General features: G+C 36.4%; 1 protein-coding gene across 2 annotated transcripts in view; it reads right to left on the minus strand.

Annotated features, from left to right (window-relative positions):
* Positions 1-1,282: 1,282 nt before the first annotated feature.
* The window catches only part of LOC144228768 (uncharacterized), a 616,547-nt gene continuing 590,379 nt past the window's right edge, over positions 1,283-27,450 (minus strand). For both annotated transcript variants that reach the window (XR_013334260.1, XM_077760677.1), the window contains one exon: positions 1,283-1,624. The gene's annotated coding sequence lies outside the window, so the exon portion shown is untranslated. The remainder of the gene's footprint in view (positions 1,625-27,450) is intronic.

Here is a 27,450-nt window from a genome sequence, read left to right on the forward strand (position 1 = left end):
TCCATGAATAATAGCACAGCCGATGAGATACAATGACCTTTTCAGTATTCTGTATTGTGACTAGCTATAGTCAATCCATTCATTTCATTCTTTTATGACCTCCCTGAGCTTGAGAGCAAAGAGTGAAATGGCCATCCGAATCAAAATACGATGTGCCAAAAGGTCAAAATAGTAAAGTACACTAGTATATTTCATAGAATATATTAAGGCATTAAAATCCTAATATCCTGCCTTGGTGCCAGAATCTGTAATGGGAAAAGAAAATGGCAGTTTAGGAATTTGCCCTTGTGAAAACTGGAATGAATCCAAATGGGTAATGACTATTTCTCATCTTAATTACAGTGAAATTTTATTTCCTATATTCAAAAGTCTATATATGGAGTTACATTTTTTAAAAGCATATGTGTTGGGGGTTTGTTGACACATAGAATCTCACCATTGAAGGTGAGAGAACTTGTCTCCTCTTTAGCTCCGCCATATGGTACATTATTCCTTATAGTTTCCCACATCTTTCTAATTTCATCTCACTCTTAGGAAAAAAAAAGTATGTTTACCCGTGTATCTGAAGATAGATATACAGAGACAGACAGGTAAATAGAAAGACAGAAAACACCATTGGCTTGGCTCTCTTATTTCTTGCCTTTGCTTTTTATACGTGATAAAAAAATTTTTACTTAATTTCATTAAGGATACTCCAATACAGTGCCATAAGGTCAGAAAACGAGCTCAAGAATGTTATTTTCATTTATTTCTTCTCATCTTGTGAGAACTGAAATCTTAGCATGTTTTTATCTATGAGTATTTCAACCAAAAAGATTATATCAAGTGTTGAGCCAGTTCTATAATGGCTTAAAGGAAAAAATTATCTATCAACTAGATGTTGTAAAATTAATTCAGAAAAAAATGCTATCAGACTCATGCTGAAATTTATAGTGAATCAGAAAAGTGTGTTAGCCAAATTGTTTTGTGTTTTCTTCCCAACACTACACACACACACTCACACACACACCTACAGAAATACAAGAGGAAATACACTTGTTTTGTTAATTTTATAGAGTCAAATATTTGCAAATTAAATTTTATTTGAAACAGCAAGGGAGGACTGGGGAAAGAGATTCAAGATTATAATTGATAAAGGAAAAGTACTTACTAAGCTTTTCTTACCAAAGTTCAATATTCTATTTTAAATAATCTATAATTAAAGATTATGCCTAGTTTCAACTTTAATTTTTAAATTCTACCAACTTTAAGCTACTTGTGGAAATACTAGTCTGAACCAATATTATGGCAAAGAATAGATAAGTAATACCTTTTCTAACACATTTAATGTAGCACATGCTTATTACCATGTAAAACCTAGGATAGTTTTGCTGCGTACCCGTATGATAGAAAAAAATAAGCACCTTTAGGTTATTCATATTGTCAAGATCATGAACTTTCTTTTTGATCCCATTTAAGGCCATTTTGATAAATTGCAAAGGTTTGTGGTCACTAATGACAGTATCAAATTACCCAGCTGGTGGGAATGGTCTGACTTCTCTTTGCATAATCTTCTGACTCTCACTTGTATAGTTAACGAGCTCATTTTCTTCTGCCGTCCTTGTTGCCGACTAGACCACTGGACCTGGCAAATTGTGCAAAGGGAGAGTTTAGAGGAGTAAGTATTTTTGTGTTGTGTTACTTTCCTTCACATGTACAGAGTAATCTGCATACGCACACCATACGTTTCCACAATTAGCCTGTTTTAGGGATGTGTATGTTAATTTACCTACTAGTAGAAAGGCAATGACCACAGCAAAAAAAACAAAAAAAACAAAAAAAACAAAAAAACCCCCACAAAAACAGAGGAAGAAAAATAATAGAAAATCTTCAGGGATACACCTGAACTCCATATCACTAAAAGGGAACATAGAAGTTTTGAAAAGCTGGCCACATGCCCTTGAAAATAGGGTCTTCTTGGTTTGTGGTATCACTTTATGCAATTTACTTTGCACTTTCATGAAATAGGATAATAGACATTTTTCAGATAACTGGTGAATACTCCTTGATTACCACACTTTAAGAAAAATCAATTACCTGGCATGAAATCCTTAGAAAAATGCACTCCAGTTTCCTCTCCTTTAAACAAATTATTCTGTGAATAATGACTTTTCTTTTGAAATGTTAAGTGGTCACTGTGAACATGGCCGTGAGGCAAGAACACCTTTTGAAACCACGCAGACTGCTATATTTTGATTTTCTCACCCTGGAAATGTATAGAGATACCATCTTCTGTCTACACTCGAGATAGGGAAAGTTCTCTTTTGCCAAATGGTAGGATCCCTTCTTATTTTGTTTACTTCTTAGATCTTGGTCCTCTGACAGTGGTTGAAGTGTCCAACCTACAGATATGTGAAGAATTACTGTATAGCCCAAACTCCCAGGTACGTACATATTTTGATATCTCTAAAATATGTTCCTAAAATATTTATTCAATATATATTTATATATCAGGCTGAATGACGCTTAAGGAAACACAGAGAAAGGGGCTCACCTTTTCTTCTGCTGCCCTGACCTACTCACTTGTGCCCCAATTTTTGTATCTTGTTAAGCAGCTTTTGGTTTTTATTATAGAAAAGCAGGGTGAGTGAAATGCCCAGATACCCATTATTTACACTTAACAATTGTTAACATGTTGCCATATTTGCATAATCTATTTTATTTTGCCACTGTATTTTAAATTAAATTACAGACAGAAGTCCACTTCAGTCCTCTATATTTCAACCTAAGTCTTCATAAAATAAGGAAATTTTCCTGTGTAAACACAAAATTGTTAATACACCTCAGATGATTAAAAATATTTTAAACTGTCATCTAACAGGCTGCAATTACCCAGCTGCAGGGTCCCTTTAACGGCGGCTTAGAGATGGATCATCTGTTATTACTCAAACCTGCATTTTGGATTTAGACTCTAACACTCTGAGGTCAACCCACCCTCTCAAAATCATCCCAGCTACCAGAGTGATTCTGGTGAGTGAGATGGTCTCCATTCCATTACAAACTCAATGGCCTAGCCTCAATAGCCTAGAGTAGTGTAGCTGTGACCCCCCTCCAGACTTCTTTCTCTTTGTCATCCTAACGCAGTGTAGGTTTTAAAGGAGAGCCCTCATTTTGTTTTGGGGAAAAGAATCCCCAGAACTCAGGGCTGTGACTGGTGTTTAGGAGACTGGGAAATGAAATGGGGACAAAGACATATGCTGTGATCGAGTTCATAAAGTGGAAAGAATGCTAAAATATTTAACATCTGGGGGCACCTGGGTGGCGCAGTGCGTTAAGCGACTGACTTTGACTCAGGTTTTGATCTCAAGGTTTGTGAATTCAAACCTGGCATCAGGTTCTGTGCTGACAGCTCAGAGCCTGGAGCCTGCTTCAGATTCTGTGTCTCCCTCTCTGCCCATCCCCTGCTTGCTCTGTCTCTCTTTCTTTCTCTCTCTCTCAAAAATAAACATTTAAAAAAATTTTAAACATTCAACATCTGTGAAACAGACTCCTGCACAGAGAATTCTAAGCTTTATAATTCAGGTACTTAAATAAACCACAGTATGAATCTTAGATTTTTGGTCAAAATGAGTTTAACAGCCTCTGTTACCTGAGTAGTTCACTCTGCTGTTCTACCTCTCTGGCAGCAGTTTCAGTGTTTTTACTGGATCTGAAACCTTGTGCCCCAAATGTTAACTATAGGCATTAAAGGTGGTCATGAATCAAGGCTAAGACAGAGCATATCTTCAGGGCTCTGTGCCCTAAGTACGCTGGGAATGGACATTACAATTATTATACACATTTATTCCTGAAGGGAATATGAATTTGGAAGAGCAGAAACTGCTACCAAGACCCAGGAGGAAATGATAAAACATCCTTTTTCATCCATAGGAAAAAAGCTGATGTTCACACTAAAGATTTCTAAGAAGTATGCTAATCAAAATAATTATAGAACTATACTCATTTGTGAGGATGATATTAAAGTCTATGTCTTACTGATGACAAATAGGAGGTATTTTTCCTGTGAAAACAAATTATTCCACAGTGGCGACTCTCAACCACAGAGTTGCCTTATCTACTGAAGGGTCAGTGGAAAGGAAACTGTGTGGGAAGGGCAATCCATCAGGAGGGTAGAATAGTGAGCATAATTTGCAGGCTGTCTTAGTACAGAAGTCGAATGAATGACGATTATAATGAAGATGCAAGTCCTTACAAACATTGTCCCATCAGGAAAGTCAGGATGAAAAGAATGTCATATATTATTCTATAGAAATTCAAACAGGATCAGCATTGCCCTGATTATGTTTAAAATCTAGTCTTGCAGCTTACTAGTTGTGTAATGTTGAATACATTACTAAAACTTTTTAATATCTCAGCTTCTTCCTCTGTAAAATGGAGTCTACCAAAAAAGTGGTTGTGAAGATTCATTAAATTAATATAAGAAAGGATCTTTTAGGGGTGGCTGGGTGGCTCAGTTGGTTCAACTCAGGTCATGATCCCAGGGTCATGGGATTCAGCCCGAAGCTGGACTCCTCACTGAGTGTAGAGCTGGCTTAAGATCTTCTCTCTCTCTCTCTCTCTCTCTGCTCCTTTCCCCCCACTCATGTACTCTCTCTCTCTTTTAATAACTACATACATACATACTTACATCAATGAAAGGATCTTTTGCAACACATGTTAGCTAATATCCATGTGGTTTCTTTTCGGGCGGAAGGTGGGTAGGTATCAGTTTGATATATCTGAATGGCTTCCTGGGACAGCCAGCCTCCAAGTTTACCCCAACAATCTTTACACCCTGGTGTTCATGGCCTTGTATAGTCACTTCCATATGGCATGAGGCCAACCTATTTAACACTAAGATACTATAATAGTGATAATGCATGACTTCCAAGGCTAGATAATGAAAGGCATCATGACTTCTGCCTTGTTCTCCCTTGGATCACTCTGGAGAAAGCCAACTACCAACATTGTGAGGACCCTCGAGACACCCTAGGGAGAGACCCCAAGGGCAAGTTGCTGAGGCCTGCCTCCTGTCAGCAACCATGCAAGGAAGCCGTCTTGGAAATTAATTCTTCAGTTCTAGCCAAACCTTCAGATGACTGCACCATAGGACAAATTCTTGAGTAAAATTTCATGAAAGATTCTTGGTCAGAATCACATAGCTAAGCCACTCCTGACTTCAGGACCCACAGAGATTGCCAGATAATAAGTACTTGTTATTTTAAATGACTGTGTATATGGTAATTTGTTAGGCAGGAATAAATACTAATATTCCCCTCATTTTATGCTACACTGGAAATGAATAAGATCCATGTGATCTTATTATACAATCAAAATTATGTATAACGATATTTTCAAGTTGACTGAGTCCCAATTTTATTAAAGGAGTTTGATATTAATATGTGGCAATACCTTTTCAGGAATAAACTACCTAATTTAAAAAGTATGTGGGAAGTAGGAAGATTGAGACCTAGGAAAACAGGTGGGTTGAAAGCAGTTTAAGTTGTGAGAGTAATGTAACAAAGAATCCGGAAAACCACTGATAAGTAGGAATTCTAATGATAAGATTTCTTCATGTTAGAACCTGTGATAGCACATGTCAGCCAGCTAGCCAAAATCATCTAGTTAAGAAGATTTGGTGGGGTGCCTGGATGGCTCAGTCAGTTGAGCATCTGACTTTGGCTCAGGTCATGATCTCGCTCGCCATTCTTGAGTTCGAACCCCGCGTCAGGCTCTGTACTGATAGCTCAGAGCCTGGTGTATACTTCAGGTTTGTGTCTCCCTCTCTCTCCCAGTTGTGTCGCCCCTCCCAGTTCACACTCTCAAAAATAAATAAACATTAAAAACAAAAAAGAAGATTTAGTGAAATAGATATTGACAAAGAATAATCCAAGGTTTACAGGTGCCTTGGTGATATGACATGTCCTCATTGCCTGTTGCTTCCTCTGGGATATGTACAATGGTTGTGAAACTCTGTCTTGGCTCCAGACACACTAGTGGGCTCAATCCATTACTGATAACTGAATGAAGGTAGTCTGTGCAAACTTTACAGAGCCCCTTCCATATCTCATGACTCTGTCAGGTGAAAGACCAGAATTGACACTCTTTCTTTACCCACAAGCCAAGAAATCTGAAGACTCACATGAATTTAAGCACACCAGGTAGCAGTCTGTTGTATACTATCATCCTGAAGAGATTTTTTAAAGACTTTATTTCTTTTTTTTTTTCTTTTCAAGAGAGAGAGCATGAGCAGGGGAGGGTCAGAGAAAGAGGGAGACACAGAATCTGAAACAGGCTCCAGGCTCTGAGCTGTCAGAGCTGAAACAGAGCCCCACATGGAGCTCGAACCCACAAACCGTGAAATCATGACCTGAGTTGAAGTCGGACACTTAACCAACTGAGCCACCCAGGCATCCTGTAAGACTTTATTTTTGAGGGCAGTTGTAAGTTTACAACAAAACTGAGAAGGTGGTTTAGAGATGTCCTGTGTATCTCCTGCCACCCCACATGCCTAGCATCTCCCATTGCTAACATCCTGCACGAGTGGTACATTTGGCGTTCTTATTTTGGCCATTCTAATGGGTGTATAGTGGTATCACACTTGTTTTAATTTGCATTTCCCTGATGACAGATGACGTGGATTGTCTTTTCATATGCTTATTTGCCACCTGTATACCTTGTCTGGTGAGGTGTCTGGTAAGGTCTTTGTCCCAGTTTTTAATTGGGTTGTTGGATTTCTCATTGAATTAAGAGCTTTTGTATATTTCTAATACCAGTCCTTTAGCAGGTGTGTGTTTTTTGCAAACGTTTTCTCCCAGTATGTGACTTGCCTTTCATTCTCTGGACACTATTTCATTTTCTGCAGAGCAGAAGATCTTCTGTCTTAATGAAGCCAGCTTATCAATTATTTCTTTCATAGATTATGTCTTTGGTATTGTATCTAAAAGTCATCACCATACCCAGGATCATCCACATTTTCTTACATGTTATCTTCTAGGATATTTATAGTTTTACATTTTATGTTAAGGTCTATGATATGGTTTGAGTTAATTTTTGTGAAAGATGTAAGGACTGTGTCTAGATTTAGTATTTTTTGTTTTTGCATGTGGGTGTCCAGTTGTTCCAACACCATTTATTGATGGTGCTGTCTTCACTGTATTGTATTGCCTTTGTTCCTTCACCAAATGTCCATTGACTATATTTATGCAGGTCTATTTCTGGGCTCTCTCTTCTGTCCCATTTATCTATTTGTCTCTCCTTTTGCCAATACCACACTATTTTGATTAATGTAGCAATCTTATGCCAAGGCTTAAAGTCAGGTAGTGTTAGTCCTCCAAATTGTTTTTCTCCTTCAGTGTTGTGGTAGCTATTCTGGTTCTTTTGTCTCTTCCTATCAAGTTTATAATCAGTTTGCCAATATCCACAAAATAACCTGCTGGAATTTTGATTGGGAGTGAATGGAATCTATGGACCAAGTTGGGAATAAATGACGTCTTGACAACATTGAGTCTTCTAATCCATGAACATACAATATTTCTTTCTTTTCCTACTTCTTTGCTTTCTTTCACCAGTATTATAATTTTGCTCAAATAGATCTCATACATATTCTGTCAGATTTTTACCTGAGTATTTCTCTCTCAGAGGGGCAGTCTGCTAATATATTTCATTTCACATTCCATTTGTCATCACTGGTATAGAAGAGAGCAACTGATTTTTGTATATTAACCTTGTATCCTGCAACCTTAATCACTTATTAGTTTCAGGAAGGTTTTTTTTTTTTTTGTCAGTTCTTTCAGATTTTCTACATAGATGATCACGTACAGATTTACTTATTCATTCCTCATATTTCTACTTGTTTCCTTTTCTTGTGTGGGTTCATTAGCTACAACTTCCAGTACAATGTTGAAAAGGAGTGGCAAGAGGGAAAATCTTCGCCTTGTTCCTGACTGCGTGGGATACCTTTGAGTTTCTTACAATTAAGTATGATGTTAGCTGCACTTTTTGTACATTTCCTTTATCAGGTTGAGGAAGATTCCCTCTCTTCCTACTTTACTGGCAGTTTTTATTATGAATGAATTTTGAATTTTGTCAAATGCTTTTTCTGTATCTAGGATATAATCATATTTTTGTTCCTTAGCCTGTTGATGTGATGGATTACATTAATTGGTTTTTTGAGTGTAGAATCAGCCTTGCATACCTGAAATAAATCCCACTTGATTATGGTAGATAATCACTTTTATACATTTTCAATTTGATTTGTTAATATTATGTTTAGAATGTTTGCATCTATATTCATGAGACATACTAGTTCATAGTTTTCTTTTCTTATGATGTGTTTGTCAAGATTTACTATTAGAGTAGTTCTGGCCTCATAGATTTAGGTAAAAGTAACCCCTCTTCTTCTATTTTCTAAAAAAGATTATAAAAAATTGGTATCAATTTCTTCCTTAAATGATTTGTTGAATTAACCAGCCAGGTATGGTCCTTTCTATTTTGGAAAGTTATTGATTATTAATTCAGTTTATTCAATAGATATAGATCTATTCAGACTATCTCTTTCTCTTCAGGTTAGGGTTGGTAGATTGTGTCCATCAAAGAAATTAGTCCATTTCACCAAGGTTATCAAATGTGTCAGCATAGTTTTGTTCATAATATTTTTTTATTATCCTTTTAATGGCCATGGAATCAGTAGTGACTGTGTATTTTACATTTTTGATATTAGTAATTTGTGTCACATTTGTTTCTTATTTGATTTGGTGAGGGTTTTATCCATTTTACTGATTTTTTTTCAAAAGAAGAGATTGGTTATACAGATTTTCTGTATTGATTTCCTGTTTCCAGTTTCACTGATTACTGCTCAAATTTTATTATATCTTTTCTTCTGCTTACTTTAGATTCTCTTGTTTTTTACTTTCCTAAGATGAGTGCTAATATAATTAGTTTCAAATATGCCTTCTTTTCTAATATATGTATTCGACGCTATCAATTTCCTCAAAAGAACTGCTTTTTTCTGCAGTCCACAAATTTTGGTGAGTTGTACTTTAAAATTTAGTTCAAAATACTTTTAAATTTCTCTTAGGATTGTGTCATTTACCCACATATTAGTTAGAAGTGTGTTACATACCTCATATTTTGAGTTTCTCCACCTATCTTTTTGCTACTGATATTTAGTTTAATATCATGTAGCCTATGAGTGAACCTTGCTGACTTTCTATTATTTGAAGTTTGTTAAGATGCATTTTCTGGCCTATCTTGATAAATGTTCCATGTGAACTTAAGAATGTATATTCTTCTGTTGTTAGATGAAGTAGTATCCACCTGACTGGTGGTAATCTTCAGTTCAGCTCTGTCCTTATTGCTTTTCTGCCTGCCAGATCAGTCAACAGACACAACAAAATTTTGCTGAAGTCTCCACCCATGCAATTCATCCATCTATTTCTCCTTGCTATTCTAGCAGTTTCTGCCTAATGTATAATAATGCTCTATTATTCGGTGCATACATATTAAGGATTGCTGTCTTCTTGAAGAATTTACCCCTTTTATCATTACTAATGACCCTCTTTATTTCTTGTTTATTTTCTTTTCTTTGAAGTTAGCCTACTCGGAAATTAATATAGCTATTCTGGTTTTCTTTTGATTAATGTTTGCATGGTTTATCTTTCTTCATCTTTTTCTTTTAATCTCCTTGTGTCTTTATATTTAAAGGGGATTTCTTGTAGACAACATATTTGGGTCTTTTTTTTTTTAAATCAGCACTGACAATCTCTTTAATTGGTGTTTTTACTTTAAAATAATTAAGATATATTTAGATTAATATCTATCATATTTATTGTTTCCTATCGTCATTGTTCTTTGTTTTGTTTGTTTGGTTTGGTTTGGTTTTTGTCTTCACTCTTTCTGCCTTCTCTGGTTTAAATTGAGCATTTTGTAAGATTCCAATTTCTCAGGGCACCTGGGTGGTTCAGTCGGTTAAGCATCCAACTTCAACTCAGGTCATGATCTGGCGGTCTGTCAGTTTGAGCCCCACATCGGGCTCTGTGCTGACAGATCAGACAGCTCAGAGCCTGGATCCTGCTTCAGATTCTGTGTCTTCCTCTGTGTCCCAACCCCCCTCACATTCTGTCTCTCAAAAACATTACGTTAAAAAATATTTTTTCAAGATTCCATTTTCTCTTTCATCGTATCAATTTTTACTTCATTTTTACAATTTTTAGTTGCCCTATAGTTGCCAAATGCACCAACTAATCCAAGTTAACTTCAAAGAGCACTGCACCACTTCACTGGTAGCAAAAGTCCTCATAACAGACTATTATAATTTCTCCCTTGCATTTCTTATGACATGTGACATTACTACATTTATGTCACTTATTTATAAGGTATGATCAATCACTGACTATACTGTCACTACTGTTAATTTCGAGAAACTTAACTCTGAGACCAATTAAGAATAAGAAAAATAAGCTTTATCTTACTTTTATTTATTCCTCTGGAATGCTCTTTATGTAGATCTAAGTACCTGACCTATATCATTTTCCTTACTTCCACAGAACTGATTTTATCATTTCTTGCAAGGGGGATTTCCTTCTGAAAAATTTCCACAGTTTTTACTTAATTGAGAAAGTTTTATTTCTTTTCTTTTTTTTTTTTTTGCATTTTTCAAGTATACCTAACATACCATGTTTTATTAGTTTCAGTTGCACAATATAATGACTCAACAATTCTCTGCAATTTCTCAGTGCTCATCAAGATATGTGTACTCTTAATCTCCTTCACCTGTTTCACATATCTCCCTGACCTCCCTTCTTGCAACCACCAATTTGTTCTCTGTAGTTAAGAGTCTGTTACCACCCAGGTGCCCAAATCAGTTAAGCATCTGACTTTTGAAATGAGCTTAGATTGTAATCTTGCAGTCATGGGATCAATCCCTGTGTCAGGCTCTGCACTGAGCCTGGAGGTTGCTTAGGATTCTCTCCCTCCCTCTCTCTGTTCCTCCCCTGCTTGTGCGCTCTTTCTCTCACTCTCTCTCAAAATAAATAAATAAGCTTTAAAAATATTTTTTAAAGTCTATTTTTTAATTTTCTTGTTTGTTTTGTTTCTTAAATTTCACATGAGTGAAATCAGATGGTATTTATCTTTCTCTGACTAACTTACTACACTTAGTAATATACCCTCTAGGTCCAACCATGTTGTTGCAAATAGCAAGATTTCATTCTCTTTTATGACTAATAACTCCACTGCATTTATAGACTACCTCTTCCTTATCCATTTATCAATTGATGGACATTTGATCTTTTGATTTGTTATGTCATCTTCTATTTCTTTCATCAACGTTTTATAGTTTTCGGAGTATAAGCATTTCACCTTCTTAGTTAAGTTTATTTCTAGGCATTTTAGTAATTTTCGTGCAATCATAAATAGAGTTGTTTTCTTAATTTCTCTTTCTGCTATTTCATTATTAATGCATAGAAATTCAACAGATTTCTGTATATTAATTTTGTATCCTGCAACTTTAATAAATTTAATTTATCAGCTCTAGTAGGTTTTTAGTGGTCTTTAGATTTTTCTATATATAGTATCTTATCATATGCAAATAGTGAACATTTTACTCTTCCTTACAAATTTGAAGCTTCATTTCTTTTTTGTGTCTGATTGCTATGGCTACAACTTCCAGTATTATGTTGAATAGAAGTAGTGAGAGTGGACATCTTTGTCATATTCCTAACCTTAATGGAAAAGCTGTCAGGTTTTCACCACCTAGTAGGATGTCAGCTGTGGGTTTTTCATTTATGGCTTTATTATGTTGAAGTAGAGGCTTATCAATTTTGTTTAACTTTCCAAAGACACAGCTCCTGGTTTCAGTGATCTGTTCTATTCTTTTTCTAGTCCCTACTCTTTATCTCCTTCCGTCTGCTGACTTTGGGATGTTCTTCTTTTTCAGGCTCCTCTAGGTACAGTTTAAGTCATTTATTTGAAATTTAACTTGCTTCTTGACATAGGCCTGAATTGTTATAATCTTCCTTAGAACCACTTTTGTTGCATCTCAAAGATATTGGAGAGTTGTGTTTTCATTTTCATTTGTCTTGATGTATTTTGACTTCTTTGACTCCATGGCTGATCTATTCATGATTTAGTAGTCTATTATTTAAGTCCATGTATTTATGTTCTTTCCAGATTTTTTATTGTGATTGATTTCTAGTTTCATACGGTTGTGATCAGAAAAGATGTGTAATTTAGTGACTTTACTCAGACTTGTTTTGTGGCCTAACACTTGATCTATTCTGGAGAATATTCCACACGCCATTGAAGATAATGTACATTCTTCTGTTTTTGGATAGAATGTTCTTAATCATCTATTAGGTCCATTTGATCCAATGTATCATTCAAAGCCACTGTTTCCTTATTGATTTTCTGTCTGGATGATCGATCCAATGATATAATTAAGGTGTTAAAGTCTTCTACTATTCTATCACTGTTAATTTCTCCTTTCATGTTTGTTAAGAGTTGCTTTATGTATTTAGGTGTTTCCACATTGGGTGCATAAATATTTATAATGGTTATATTCTCTTGTTGGATTGTTCTTTATATCATTATATAGTGTTTTTGTTTCTTGTGGATGGAGCAGATCTGCAGGAAAATCAGGGGAGAGATTTTCAGTGTTAGAAAAGCGTGGAAAGTGTTCCTGCTGTTTCTCACATGTATTCATCTGTCTAGGGTTGGCGGTGTGTGTGTGTGTGTGTGTGTGTGTGTGTGTGTGTAGAGAAATGGTGCCTGCCTGCTCTTTCACTCTTGGGGAAGTTTCCTAAAGATCCCTGCCCCTCCAGCACATGTTCTGAGATTAATAAATAAGTCTCCTTCACATATGCCCCAGACACTCTTCAAACAGCTTCTTTTTTTTGTTTGTTTATTTATTTTTGAGAGAGAGAGAGAGAGAGAAAATATAAGGGGATAGGTAGAGAGAGAGGGAGACACAGAATCCAAAGCAGGCTCCAGGCTCTGAGCTGTCAGCACAGAGCCTGACGAGGGGCTCAATCTCAAAAGCTATGAGATCATGACCTGAGCCAAACTCAGTTGCTCAACCAATTGAGCCACCCAGGCATCCCCAAACTACAACTTCTATGTAGTATTTCAGCAGGGTTGTGAATGCTGGCTCTTTAAATGTGAGGACTCAGTTTCCTCTTGTTCTCTGGCTCTCCCAGATCCAAGCCTGCTGATTTTTCAATTACTCAAAGTTAAGTCCCACTGGTTGTAAAAACCTGCAGAATTAAGCCCCACTGTTTTTCACAGGCAAACATTTTTTGGGAATTCATCTTAGTACAGGTCCCTTGTGTCTGTGGAGGCTGCTATGGTGTCCGATTCTCCCTCTCCTTTGCTGTAATGTCCTTTCTGCTTGTGGTTAGTCTTGCCTGTAGTTTTGTTCCTGGCAAAACTTTGCTCCTCCTACTTTTTCTGTAATGTGTCCTCTTCTCTACAATTAACTGTGGAAAGTCTGTTCTGCCAGTCTTTTGGGGCCTTTTCTGGCTTGGATGCACTAATGTATCTGTGATTTAAGTGTGCTATGGAACAAGATGAACTTAGGGTGTTCCTATGCTGCCATCTTCCTAGAATCTCCCACTTTTTTAAAAAATTGGAGTATTGTTGACACAGTGTTACATTAGTTTCAAGTGTACAACATAGTGATTCGACAACTATACATTATGCTATACTCGCCTTAAGTGTAGCTACCATCTTTCAACATACAACACAATTAAAACACCACTGACTATATTCTCTATGCTGTACTTTTTATCTCCATGGCTTATTCATTCTGTCTCCTTCACTTTTGAAGTATAGTTTTGCTGGGTACAGACTTCTAGATTGGTGATGTTGTTTTGTTTTTCTCTTTTCAACATTTTCAATAGCTCATCCGACCTTCTTCTTATGAGCATCATTCTTGAGAAGTTTGATTTAAATCTTCTCCATGCTCTTCCATAGTTAAGATGTTCACTCTCCTTTCCCTCCCAGTCCCTCTAGCTTCTTTCAAGATATTCTTGTGTCTTTGATATTGCACAGTTGAGTATGGCATGCCTTTGGATAGTTGCTTTGGTATTTATCATGCATGATGTGATCTGAGTTTCCTGGATTTGAGGTTTTTCATCTTTCATTAATTTTGAAAAATTAATTTTGAGTTGCTATTATCTCAAATATTTCTTCTGTTCCTTTTTCTCTCTCTTCTCCTTCTAGTATTTTCATTACACATATGTTACACTTTTCATAATTGTCCCAGAGTTCTTTGATTTTCTAATATTTTAAATATTTTATTACCTTTGCTTTTACATTTTGGAAATCTCTATTGATATTTCTTCTAGCTCATTGATTCTTTCCTTGGCCATGTTCAGTACATTGATGAGCTCATCAAAGACATTCTTCATTTCTGTTGCAGTGATTTTGAAATTTGGTTGTTGTTGGTTTTTCTTAGTTCTTTCTTGGAGTTTCCACCCCTTTACTTACTTTACCCACTTGTTCTTGAATGTTGTCCACTTTTTCAGTTAGAGCTCTTAGAATATTAATCACAGTTGTTTTAAATTCCTGGTTTGATAACTGCAACATCTCTGTCATATGAGTCTAGTTCTAAATTTACTTCTCTGTCAACGATTTTTTTGTCTTTAGTATTCCTCTAATTTTTTTGTGAAAAACTGGACGTAATGTATTGGGTAAGAAGGATGGAGGTAAATAGACCTTTGGTATGAAGGTTTTTGTTTGTTTTTCTGGCCAGGAGTTTAGGCTGTGCTTAGACTGTTAGTTGTAGCTCTATGTGTCAGAAACTAAAACTCCCTCTGGAGTTCTTATTTGTTTTTTTCTTCTCTGTTGTCTTTTGGTTTTCCTAGAGATTTCTTCTTAAATAAGGTCTGAAATGGGCAATGTTTTCAGTTATATTCCTTATTATAATAATAAGCTATAAAGGGAAAGGAAGAATTCTGCTGTCCTTTTATTAGGTCCTAATGCTTTTGTGAGCTTTTTTGCCTCTGGGCACAACATTCACAAGTACTTCTCCCAGTCTTTTTTCCCCAATTAGTGGAAACAAGTTGTCTAGGGAGGACTAGAGTCAGGAATTACTTTCCCTCACATAGAAGCTAGAGTGAGCTACAGTTGGGTATTTCTCTTCCTCCAAGTTTGTTAGGCTCAGGTAAACCTCATTGGGTTATTCAGCTCTGGCAAAATACTTTCCTTCAAGAGCAGTCCTCTTTAAAAATAGAATGTTTCAGAGAACCTGGGAGGCTCAGTCAGTTCAGGGTCCAATTCTTGATTTGAGCTCAGGTCATGATTTCACAGTTCATCAGATTGAGCCCCACATGAGGCTCTGCACTGACAGCACAGAGCCTTCTTGGGATTCTGTGTCTGTCCCTCCCATGCTTGCACTCTGTCCCTCTCTCTCAAAAATAAATGAACATTCGAAAAAGGGGGTGCTCTGTGGAGTTTTTTAACCCTTGAATCTGTCCGCAGTGAACCTCAAACAACTCGTCAATTACAGTTAGAAGTTCCTGCCCCAGTACTATTGTTCTAGTGGGCATTTTTGCTCCAATAAACTATGACTCCCTGTTTCCACCTATTTGTCTTTTCAATTTGGGGAGCAGGAGTTTATCCTATAATCTCAATTATCTGATAGTTCTAAGAAGAGTTGATTATGTTCAGTTCGTTCAAGCCTTTTTTGTTGTTGTGAGGAATAGAGTGATGCCTTCTAAGCTGCTTACATAGTGGATGGGAAGCCTGAGGTCCTGAAGCATTTTGAATTGAACCAGAAGAAAGGAAGCACCTCCAGTAGATACTTCATGAGCAAAACCGCCCAATCCCAACTACATTCTATACTGGCCCATCATTGGTATTCTCTACATCTGAGACTTTCAAACCTCTTAAAAATTATTTAGTAAGAAAGACAGATTTCAGGGGGCATAAAAACCAAACGTCAAACAACTAGGCTTGTAAATGTCTTATGAAACCTTTATTCCAAAACCAGATGAAGGAGAGGATACAGACCAAGGGCTAGACTTTGCCAAGACATAAAGGTCTAAGAGGAAGCACTACATTTAGACTTATCCTGGGCACATGCCAAAGGGAGATGATTAACACCAAGTCAACACTGGGTAGAGAAAATGTGTAGAGACCATACTAAGAAATGAAAACAAAAGAATTGAGTGCCCCATAGAGTTGTCAAAGAGTCTACTGACCTAGCAGAGGAGAAGAATAAACTGAGGGTTACAAAAGGAGTGACCAATGTCAATTCAAATGGAGAAGGGCACCAGGGAAGTTCCACAAATAATGCTATAAACATAGTCAGCCTGCCTCAATATCCTTCTTGTGTCCTGCTCAGTCTGGTTCAAAGGAACATGGTTATATCCTCTAAAGTTGTCAATGTCATCCGTCATGTTTCAAGAGAAGTAAGAAAAGCTGCTCACCCTCCCACTTCAAAACATTCTCTATTCTGATGCAATGGAGTCTGAAATTCTTCCTCTGTTAAGGAATTCTTAAAGTTTCCTCTTTCTCTGACACTTTTGAAAAACATAAATACTTCTGAAAGGACAAAAATATTTATTTTACCAATATTTTTATCGTGTGTTTATTAATGCCACACTCTTCACAACAGGAACTAGATTATGAAAATTGGGTACTCAGAGATCGTGAGAGAGAGGAAGAGAAGGAGGAAAAAGAGTTTTCAAAGTTGCCAATGCCTTACAAGTAGGGGAGGTTGGAATAAAATTTGATTTTTTTGGTTGCAAATTTGCACACAGATACATAAATGTATGTGCCTACATATACACACCCAGAAGTGGTCTCACTAGCCTTAAAATCCTATGACATTTTGTTTAACCCCTTATATATTACTTATTACTTACAAATACCTATTGCATATGATGTCTGTGTTTTATTATCCCTAATAGACCTTAAGCTCCTTAAGATGAAAAGTTGGGTCTTATTGAATTATGGTTGAATGAAACAACCCATTATTTACTTATATATTTATTTAGGCATTTTTATATGCAAGGCATGCAAAGTACTAGATCTAATATATCAAGGTGACTATTAATATTTCATGGTAACAATTCATTCACAGATGATTGCTATAGGAAGTAAACCCATTCATACACAGAGACTTAGAACTAGGTTCCGAATGCAACCAAAGGAGGTAGACTTGAGGACCATACATGTATCATAACATTGGAAAATGCCCTTAGAAATTCTTTTTAGTCCATTTCATGTACTCACTTAAAGGCAAGTTCAGTGCAGGAAAAAATAGTAAAAGATTCTCAATACGTCAGTGAAGTTTGCTAAATTTTACCAAGTCTCTTGCTGGTAATGAATTATATATGCATTACTTTGTAACTGGAGTCAACTGATATTAGAGAATGGATGGCTCTTGGAGCTTTAGAGATTCAAAGCAATTTGTCTGTTAAGTATTTTCTAATTTGTAGGGAGAGTCGCATCTCAATTTTATCAATTCAGTTTCAGCTAACTCACAAGCCAACAAGCTAATGGCCTCAAAGTCTTAAATATGTGCCTTATATGCCAATATTAATTGGTATCTTTGCAGTTTAATGTTTGTAAACACAGTTATAGGAGAATGTACCACCTTTAATTTAAATAATTACTTACGATGTTAATGCAGCACCATTATAACATCATAATACTATAATATACTTGTTCCTTATCTCTTTGTTTCTCTTTCTTTATTATATTGAGGTTTATCATATTTAAATATTATAATAATAGACCAGTCTATGATTGGGAGAATTATCATTCTAGACCAAGTTTGCATTAGCTACCAAAATACAGTAAATAAATAGATGATAGGTAGGTAGGTAAGAGAAAAAACAAAAAAAAACCAAAAAGACAAGTCTTTCCATCACTACTTTGCAATGCAGTACCTTTGGACAAGACACTACTATCTCCCTTACACAGATGAGAACCAAAGGGAAAGAGGGACCATCTTATAGCCTCTTTCCCTGGACTGGCTTGTTTCAGCCAGAACTCCTTGGGCCTCACAATAGTGACTAAATTATTATTACCATTATATAGCACCATTACTTTAGTATCTTCAGATCTGCCTGAATTAAAAATAAATTCTGGTCATTAAAAACATAAATTCTCTGGGGCACCTGGGCTCAGTCAGTTTGGGTCCGACTTCGGCTCAGGTCATGATCTCATGGTCTGTGAGTTTGAGCCCCACTTCGGGCTCTGTGCTGACAGCTCAGAGCCTGGAGTCTGCCTCACATTCTCTGTCTCCATCTCTCTCTGCTTCTCCCCTGCTTGTACTCTGTCTGTCTGTCTGTCTCTCTCTCTCAAACAAAACAAAACAAAACAAAAAAAACACATAAATTCTAGTCACCAAACAGAACCTACTGAATCAGACTTTCTCAGGGTAAATCATTATAACCTGCATGTGTGACAGACACCCCAGAGATTAATTCTTATTATCAGGAAAGATTGGGAAATGGTAATGGTTTCATTTTATTTAAAATTCATCTGAACAACTATCTGAAGTAAGAGATCAGTTCCTTCTGAACTATAGGAGCTGGAAGACATCAGGATGATCACAAATGAGAAAACTGACGTGTAGAGACAATAAATGCTTGATGAAGTTCACATAGCTAAAAAAGGAGCAGGACCACATATAAGCTGGCTCCTGCCCCCCTCCCCCACTTTTTTTTAAAATGCTACTCCACCAAATCTCAGTTGTTTTCTTCTTATACTGCTGGCCACATGGCTACTAGTCAAGATAAAAGTTTCAGATTAACACTGAAACCGAGTCTCTCTGCTATCTACTAGTATCTCCATTGTTTACACAGAGGTCTCTATCACTCTGGCTCTCTGAAGCCTGCCTTCTCCTTCAGTATTGTTCTTTCATGCCCAAGCCTCCTCTTTCCCCAATATCCATCCATCTGGCAACAATAATCAATGTCTTTGGATGGCCAGAAAGGCAGTAATCCAAGTCTGAGATATAGGATGTAAAAATCCCTGAGTGTTTAATGGAACTGAGCCCTGAAAACAGGACTCTCTGTGGCCTGAGGCAAAACATTTCACTTCTTTGGGGCCTCCAAATGAATTACTTTAATATGATCAGAGATTCTAGACCTAGGAGAATTTAGACCATCTGATCAAGTCTCTTATATTAGAAGAAGGGAAATTAAGATGCTAAAAGTTAATTTAAGTAATTCACATGAAATTATAAAACTAAAATGTATAAAGTAATAAGATTAAGGATATAATGCCTTTCTTTGTTTCTTGCCTAAACTGGATTCTTCTTTTCTAACTTCATGCCAATCAGGGAGTAATTCATTCTCTTTCTTGTGTAACTTCACCAAACCAAACTTTGCACCGAAAGCTTTATATAAATTATATCTCGTTAAACCCCAAGATGGCCTTTCAAACTATTTCAATCTCCAATTAACTTATAAGGAAACTGACTCACATATCAAAAACCTGTTACTTTTTGCAAAAACAAGAATAGAGTACACATTTAGTCAGGTTTTTTAAAATTATTATTATTCTTAGCCCCTTCTCAAGTAGCTGTCCCCTTTTAGCTCTAATTTTTGAAATGTATAAATGCTTCTAGAAAAACCATTTCAAATAAATAAATACTGGAAAAGAGAATCCACTTATGTATGAAGCTAAAAAGCAGAGCTAACGGAAAAGGTAATAGATAAATAACAAGAAAATCATAAATAAAGACAGCTTGATGAGCCTGAACAATGACCAGAATCAACAGAGTGAGATGGTGACCCCTAGGAAGAAGCTTACACTTAGGTGGTTGCACAGCAGATACACAAATATTAGATAAGAAATGCTAGAATGACTGTCCGCCTAAAATGTCAGGTGTATTTATAGGCTCAGGAAATAAAGCACCTAATATTTACCGGAATGTATGCTTCAGTGGGGAGTATAGAGGTGAAAAATGTGATAACACGTAGAACAAAAATCAAATAAGCCAATTCCAGCAACTGATAAAAATGAGAAAATAGGGTAATTTGGTACCAAGTGACTAAGAGGACCTCAGTAGCAAGAGCGATCAGGAAGTCCTTTGATGAGGAGGTAGTGTCTGCATTGAGTCCTGAAGAAGATGCAGGAAGTTATGCAAAAATATGGAAGGAAGTGTATGGTTCAAGCAAAAGAAATAGCAAAGACCAAAGGCTCAAAGATGGAGAAGATATTGGTATGTTCAAGGGACAGAGTGGGTGTTGAGTCTGAAACAACTGAGAGAATAACTATAAATGGATTTGGAGACATACAGAGGCTACATCATGAAGCACTTGGAGGCTATACTACGATTTTATTCTAGGCATAATGAAAGCCATTGCAGGGTTTTAGACTGAGTAAGAACATGCATGGATTTACCTTTGAAAATATCACTGTGGCTGCTTTTTGGAGAATGGTCTACAGGGAGATGAGATAGGAAGAGGGAGATATGGAAGCAGGCTCCTGCTTGAGTTTCATAAGGTGATGGTCTCTGGGACTGTGTATAGCAGTAGAGATAGTGAGACGTGGGTGAGATTCAGTTATGGTTTGGCAGAAGAGCTAGTAGGACTTAACTAATACACTGAGTCTAAAATATGAAAGAAAGAAGAATCAAGCATTACTAACTCCTAGATTTATAGCCTGACCATCTAGGCTGTGATGGTAGTACCATTTCTTAAGGTGATGGGTTAGTATGGACAGAGATGGAGGATTGCAATTGATAGTTCTGCTTTGGCCATATTCAACTTGAGATGCCTATTAAATAGCCTCGCAGCAATTCTTCACCTCTATTAGTTGGCTATTTTGGACTTGAGCCCTTGAGAAATGTTTGAGTGTAATTATTGAAAGTTCAGAAGAATACATATAGTACCGTAAACAATGAGATTAGTTGTAATCACCTAATGAGAGAGTATAGATAAAGAGGATCAGAAGGCTGAGAGCTGAGACTGAGGTCCTAAGGCAATGCTAACAATTAGAGATTTCATAGATAACACGAAGCTATGAAGACTGAAAAGTGCACTTGGTGAAAAAAGATGAAAACCAGGAGAGCACTGTGTCCTGGAAGCAAAAAAAAAAAGTGTTTCAGGATGGATGGAATCATAGATCACATGAACTACTGTAGAGGACAATAGCAAAATGATGGAAAACTATTATTTCCAGGAAAAATGTATATTAATGGTGCCCTTGTTTAGAACCGTTCACAAAGAATGACCAAGCCTAAAGTCCAATTGGAAGGGGTATGTGTAAGAAACAAAACGTGAGCTGAGTATATGGAGAACACAAATTTAAGGGACTCATGATTCTTTTCTGTGAATCGAAGCATAGCAATAGAACCCTTAACTGCAAGGTTAGATGAGGGTAAGGAACAATACTTTAAAAGACATTTTTAAAAGATATTTTGAAGGAATCAGTAAAGAGTGGAAGTTTGATCATTCAGGAGAGAAAGACTTTAATTGCAGAAGTTAAATCCTTAAAATGGTAATAATGGATGGAATTTTGGCACAAGTCAACTTGGTCTTATGTAAGGGTATTGTTTATCTATAATAAGGGAAACTATAATAAGGATACTAAAATAAGGGAAACAACACAGTAGGGTGGTGGAATTTGCAGCCAAGATGATTTTCATTGAATTCCATTTACTGTGTGCAAGGTTATCAGGTTAGACACTATGCAAGATTTGAGAAGTCATGAAACTGTCACTTCAGAAAGTAGGTAGATAAATTTAATAGGAAAATTTAGCAGGGTTGTCTCTGTCACTATTGAGATTCCTTTTGATAGAGTGGACATAAATTTAAAGTATGTCCAATCAGTAAATTTTCTCTGATCGTTGAGCTTCTCATTCATAGGTGCAAAATAAAAGGGTGGCTGACCTAATCAGGGTTGGAATATTCCAGATGAGTAGAATGTCAGGGGATAGAGGACAGAGAGTTTAGAAGGTGTGAAAGAGAACACAGGGCTGAAATAAAGAATCTAGGTTTCCAGGGGAAATGAGGACTGGTGTGATTGATGGATAGTGCAAAAGTGTTAGAATAAAAATTGCAGGTTTTCTCTCCAACTTCTCTCCAATTTCTATTGGAGAATTGTTGGAATAAAAATATTAGAGCAAGCTGGAAGAAGATAAGTTGATAATCAGAGATTATTGAAATGTTAGAAACTAACATTTTGGAAGTAGTATAGGTGTAGGAAATGGTCATGGATCCAAGAGGGATTCAAAGAAAATATGAGAAGCAAGTAGATGAAGGTTCTAGGAATTTAGGGGTGGGATGTATTATATATTTGCATGAGGCAATCTCAAAATGTCATAGTTATGGAGAGAGAAAGAAGAGCTGGATGTTCTATGAATAATGGGAGCAAACAAGCTATCAGTAGTTGACAGTATGGAAGTGAAAGCTAAAAAAAAAAAATCTAGTGAGTTGAATCTGAAAAAGCAAGTATAGGAAGGAGACGGAATGATTTTCAAGTAGTGCTAGGGAATAGCGAGACATTTGAGTTATGTGGAGTGTAGAAATAAAAATAGCCTCCACTCAAGAAGTTACAGAGATATAGGATCTTTAGTGCAGCCACACTTCAGCAAAGCAGGAAGATAAAGGGACCATTCAAAGAAGGGGGAGAGAACAGAAAGAGATATGTTCGTGATAGTGATTCCAATGATACTGAAGGATTAGAGCAGTGAGGGATTGGGAGTTAGGATGAGATCAGCGAATGTAAACAATTACAAGGGGATAATCATTTGTACTATGATGCATGATAATGAAACTTGGATTTCTGTTGACATTTGTTGTAGGTACAGTGGTTTAATTCTGGAAATCAGAAAAGGAATTGAAGACGTTGAGGCTGTGCTGATGGTCCCTGGGAGGGACGGGGGGCAGAATTCAATTCAGCAAAATGTGGAATAACTAGAGACTGAAAATGTGAGTTTCTTGAGTGAAAGAGCTGGTTTACCCCATGCACAGAGGTGACTGGATGATACAATTTTGTTTGAGAAATAGGTCAAAGATGGGGAGGTTAGAAGTGACTACCAGATCAATAAAAGCTAAAAACATGACTTCACTAAACAGAAAGAGAAAAAAAAAGATGTATTCTTTGACTGCATCAATAAAAATTCATTGTCCAGAAAAAGTGAACATATCCACTGGAAGTAGAATATATCTAGAGCACCATGGCTAATTCTGGGTTTCATCCTTAAAGAATACTGTTGGCAAGTAAATTTCTCTCCCCAGATCTCTAAGGTGTGGTTGAAAACACAGAGTGTGACCATTATGAATAATAAAGAGGTTGTCAGGGCATTGAATAAGCTCTATATTAATAAACAGAAAGTACTACTTCAGCAGATAAAGCTATATAGGCTCCTCTGGATATAACAGGACCATTAAGAATACAAAGGGTAGATTTCTTGAGAAATCTGATCTCTCCTACTAAAGTGATCTTTCTAGAAATATAATCTATGGAGACTTGTGTTTCAGAATAATCTAGTAAGGTTATTAAAAGTGTATGCTCTTAGGTCTCATGCCAGACCTTTTTAATCAAAATCACTGAGAATGGATCCAGAAATCTATATGTGTTAATATACTGTATATCATAACCTCTCCCCAATTTAATCACATGAAGATTTAATTAGATCATTAATGTGCTAATGGATGCTTGATAGGTGCTAGTTTGGGTATACAATGCTATATTGGCTAAAAACTAGGCTTATCTTGGTTTATCCTAGTGCCTAATATAGTGCCTGGCATAGAGTGGGTACTTAATAAACATTTGGTAAATGAATTACTGAAGAAATATATATTCTCTCTAATCTAAATTTAACATTTCTATTCTCAACTCCAACTTGGAATATTACTACTGATCAAACACCTCTGTTTCTCAGTCTCTACAGAGACTTCTCCTTAGCCAAATCTACCTGTTCTAGATAGGAGTCTCTATGAATTTGCTTCTGCCCACTTTCCCTTTCCTTAATCCAGTCTCATCTTTCTTTCTGACCCTCTTATCTTAACTGGGTAAGAAAGGGTCAGCACTTTCATTTGATTATCCAAACTCGATGCCAAGGCATGACTGTCCTAATCATCAGGCTGGATTTTAGCGGTTCAGTCACATTTTGCTCAGGATAGTCTCATTTGGTCTGAGAAATCCTCAGAGCTTCAAACAAACCTACCACAGTTAAACAAGGCCATGTCATAACTACTTCTAGCAAAAGTATAAGTAAAATTTGCCAAAGCTTAATGTGGTTATCCACTTCAAATAGCTGAAGAACTAGCTCATGGAGGGGAGGGGGGGAGGAGGGACTTATTCTGAGCTTTTCTAAGGACAGGTTTAAGACTAGTAGGAATAAGCCAGAGAAAGAAGTTTTGATTCAAATAAGGGAGAGAAATCTAAAATTAATCTCCCTACTATAGCATCAACTGTCTTAAAGTAGCCAGCTCCCTTTTACTAAGAGAATTCAAATTGAAGCAAAACAACAATTTATCCAGAATAGAATCAGAAAGCTTGGAAGAACTTTAGAGATCAATTTAATGTACTATTTCAACCTCATCCTTTTATAAGTGTGGAATCTAAGGTCTAGAAAAATTAAGATCTATCAAGCTCTATGTAGCTTGTTAAAGCCAGCAGTGGAGATACAAGCTGCCTTAAGGCTTTGTGCACATATCTTTTCTAATTGTAGAAGTTGTACCTGTTTGAGTTTATAGGACTGTCTTGTCTAAATTCTAAAACTAACAACTCTATACTGAACTCATTCTTTTTCCTCTTTTTTTTTGTTTATATCCAGAATTTTATAGTTAATTAATTTTACATGGAAATGAAGTGAATTTTACTCTAAATTTGCATATTTACAAATTGAAAAAAAATTCAAAAACAAATCTGCCTGAAAACAGCTTATGACAACCTGTTATTTACTGACAAAGAAGTAACTCTCTTTTTTTGGCAGGTGAAACAAATTAAATGGCATCCACCTTCTTGTTGTGAATAACAGGATCCTCCCCCTGGGCCTGAGAATACGATTTTGCCAACAGTAGAGAAAGGAAATAACATTTACAGAATGTCTACTTGGTGAGTGTTTCATACATGTAATCACATCTAATGTCATTTAATCTACACATCTCTGTGAAATGGGATAGTATAGCCATTTTACAGATGAGAAAATTGTATCGCACAATGGTTTAGTGCTGTGTTTAAAGCCCTATAGTTAATATATGGTAAAACAAGATTTGAAATTGGTTTTAAATTAGGGGACCAACTCTTCCAATTTGCTCAGGACTCAGGGTTTTTCCAGAACGTGGGACTTTCAGTGTTAAATTTCCAGGCAAACAGAGATGATTGTTCACCCTAGTCTAATATCCAGGAAAAGAAGGAGAAAGTTCTTTCCCAAGCTCATCAAACTGGGGAACCGGGGGTAAGATTGGAGTGGGAGGCAGACATGGGTTGTGATATAGCATGTTAAGACACAGATCTCTGGATCTGTTCTCTGTTATTTTAACTGAATGGGCCTGGAATCTTAAATTATTCTGATATACATTGTCCATAAATTATATTTTTAGAAATAGCATTTTAGAAGGAAAGATTAGGCTTTCCAAGCAATCTATCCTTTATACTTTTATGGGTCCTATAATGTCCAGAGGAGCCTACACACTTATATTTGCTGGCATCATTAGTAACATTTGATCTAAAGATCGATCATCAACATCATGGAAGTCTCTGTTCCAGATGTGTTTGGCAGTAAGTGGATAAATGTAGCCTTCTGCTTAAGAAAAAATGGGAGTCATTCTATGGTCTTTGTCTTCTGTGGTCTTGATCCCATCTTAGGGATATCAGATATGCACAAAAGCAATGAATCAGGTATCTGACTTATCCCTTTAGGCCAGTAGTTCTCAAACCTCATGTGTATGAGAAGCACACTGAGGATCAAATACAGCATGCACAGTCTTGTGTTGCCATTCTGAGCCCGATTTAATTGGTCTAAGGTAAGTCCTAGTGTGGTGGTTCATTTTGCGTGCCAATTTGACTCGGTCCCAGGATGCTGGGTGTGTCTGTGAGAGTGTTTCTGAATGAGATTAGTATATGAATCAGTAGCCTAATTAAAGGAGATTGCTCTCCCCCATGTGGGTGGGCATCATCCAGTCTACTGAAAGCTTGAATAGAGTAAAAATGCAGAGGAAGGGCAAATGGAATGAACTCTCTCTACTGGTTGCATGGGCTGAGACATCAATCTTCTGCCCTTGTACTGGGCTTACATCACCAGCATTCCCAGGTCTTGGTCCTTTAAACTCAGGCTGAAATCTACACCATTGGCTTTCCTGGCTCTCCAGCTTGCAGATGGCAGATCATGGGACTTCTCAGCCACATTAAATCCACATTCAATAACATGAGGAAATTTATTGTAATAAATCCTATTTGTATATATGTATACACATATATATGTGTGTGTGTGTGTATATATATCTCCATCCATTGATCACTTATCAATATCCTGTTTGTTCTTCTCCTCTAGAGAACCTTGATTAATACATCTAAGAATATATATTTTACATGCCCCATTCTCCAAACTAGTTAACTCTGACACTTTCTTGATTACCTGATCTAAACTATAATCTTATGTTCATTCTCTTCCTACTCTGTACCTAATGTGATACCAGACACTGGTTGGTGGAGGGGGTTTGGATAATACCTAATTTTATAACAGAAGACTATACATTAAAGAAGATTTTAATGTAGATGACAGTAGATTCAATCATATGCTCATTTTTTTGTTGGGTATTTTTTTTTTCTGGTGGCAAAATCCCTTTTGAAACTGCCCCCAAACAAAAGCATCTGGATGGGAAGAGATTTTAGATGAGGCATTTTACAGATTTCTTCTCCTTGTCATTCATATTTCAGTGCTAATTTTCTAAAGTCTTTTACACAAAACAGTTTCAAATTCCATACAAGGCAAATTGGGCAAATTCCATTTCAGAATTGCAGTTGTGTTGACACACGGTAATCTTATTAGCAATAAAAGGATATTACCTATAATTGAATAGCTCTGCAATTAGCAAATTTCAGAGCTAGAGAACACCATCATTCTTCAGTTTTACATTTCTTTTTACCCACAGCAGGAAATGTTTGAATTACCAACAAAACTATGAGCATGTTCTTTCTCTACTAAATGAAAAAATAACTTAATAAAAAACTGCTTTAACCAGAATAAATATTAACTACAGTTCAGGCATATAAGCTTAACTTTAGCAATTAGAACTGTGTTACACTCATACCTTGATAAATAATGTGTATACCCATTTCAAGCAACATAACATCTATGTCACCCCAAAATCTGATTGGGTAAAAGTCCCTGTTGGTAATTAAGACCAGGTCTCCATTTATTTAAATAAATCTATCTGTGGGGAAAATAATTAAAATATTCATCTGGGAAAGTTATATTTGGTATCTTCATGACAGCTATATAATTGGGTCATTCTA

The sequence above is a fragment of the Crocuta crocuta genome, unplaced genomic scaffold (assembly GCF_008692635.1).
Source record: "Crocuta crocuta isolate KB4526 unplaced genomic scaffold, BGI_CrCroc_1.0 scaffold546, whole genome shotgun sequence".
NCBI lineage: Eukaryota > Metazoa > Chordata > Mammalia > Carnivora > Hyaenidae > Crocuta > Crocuta crocuta.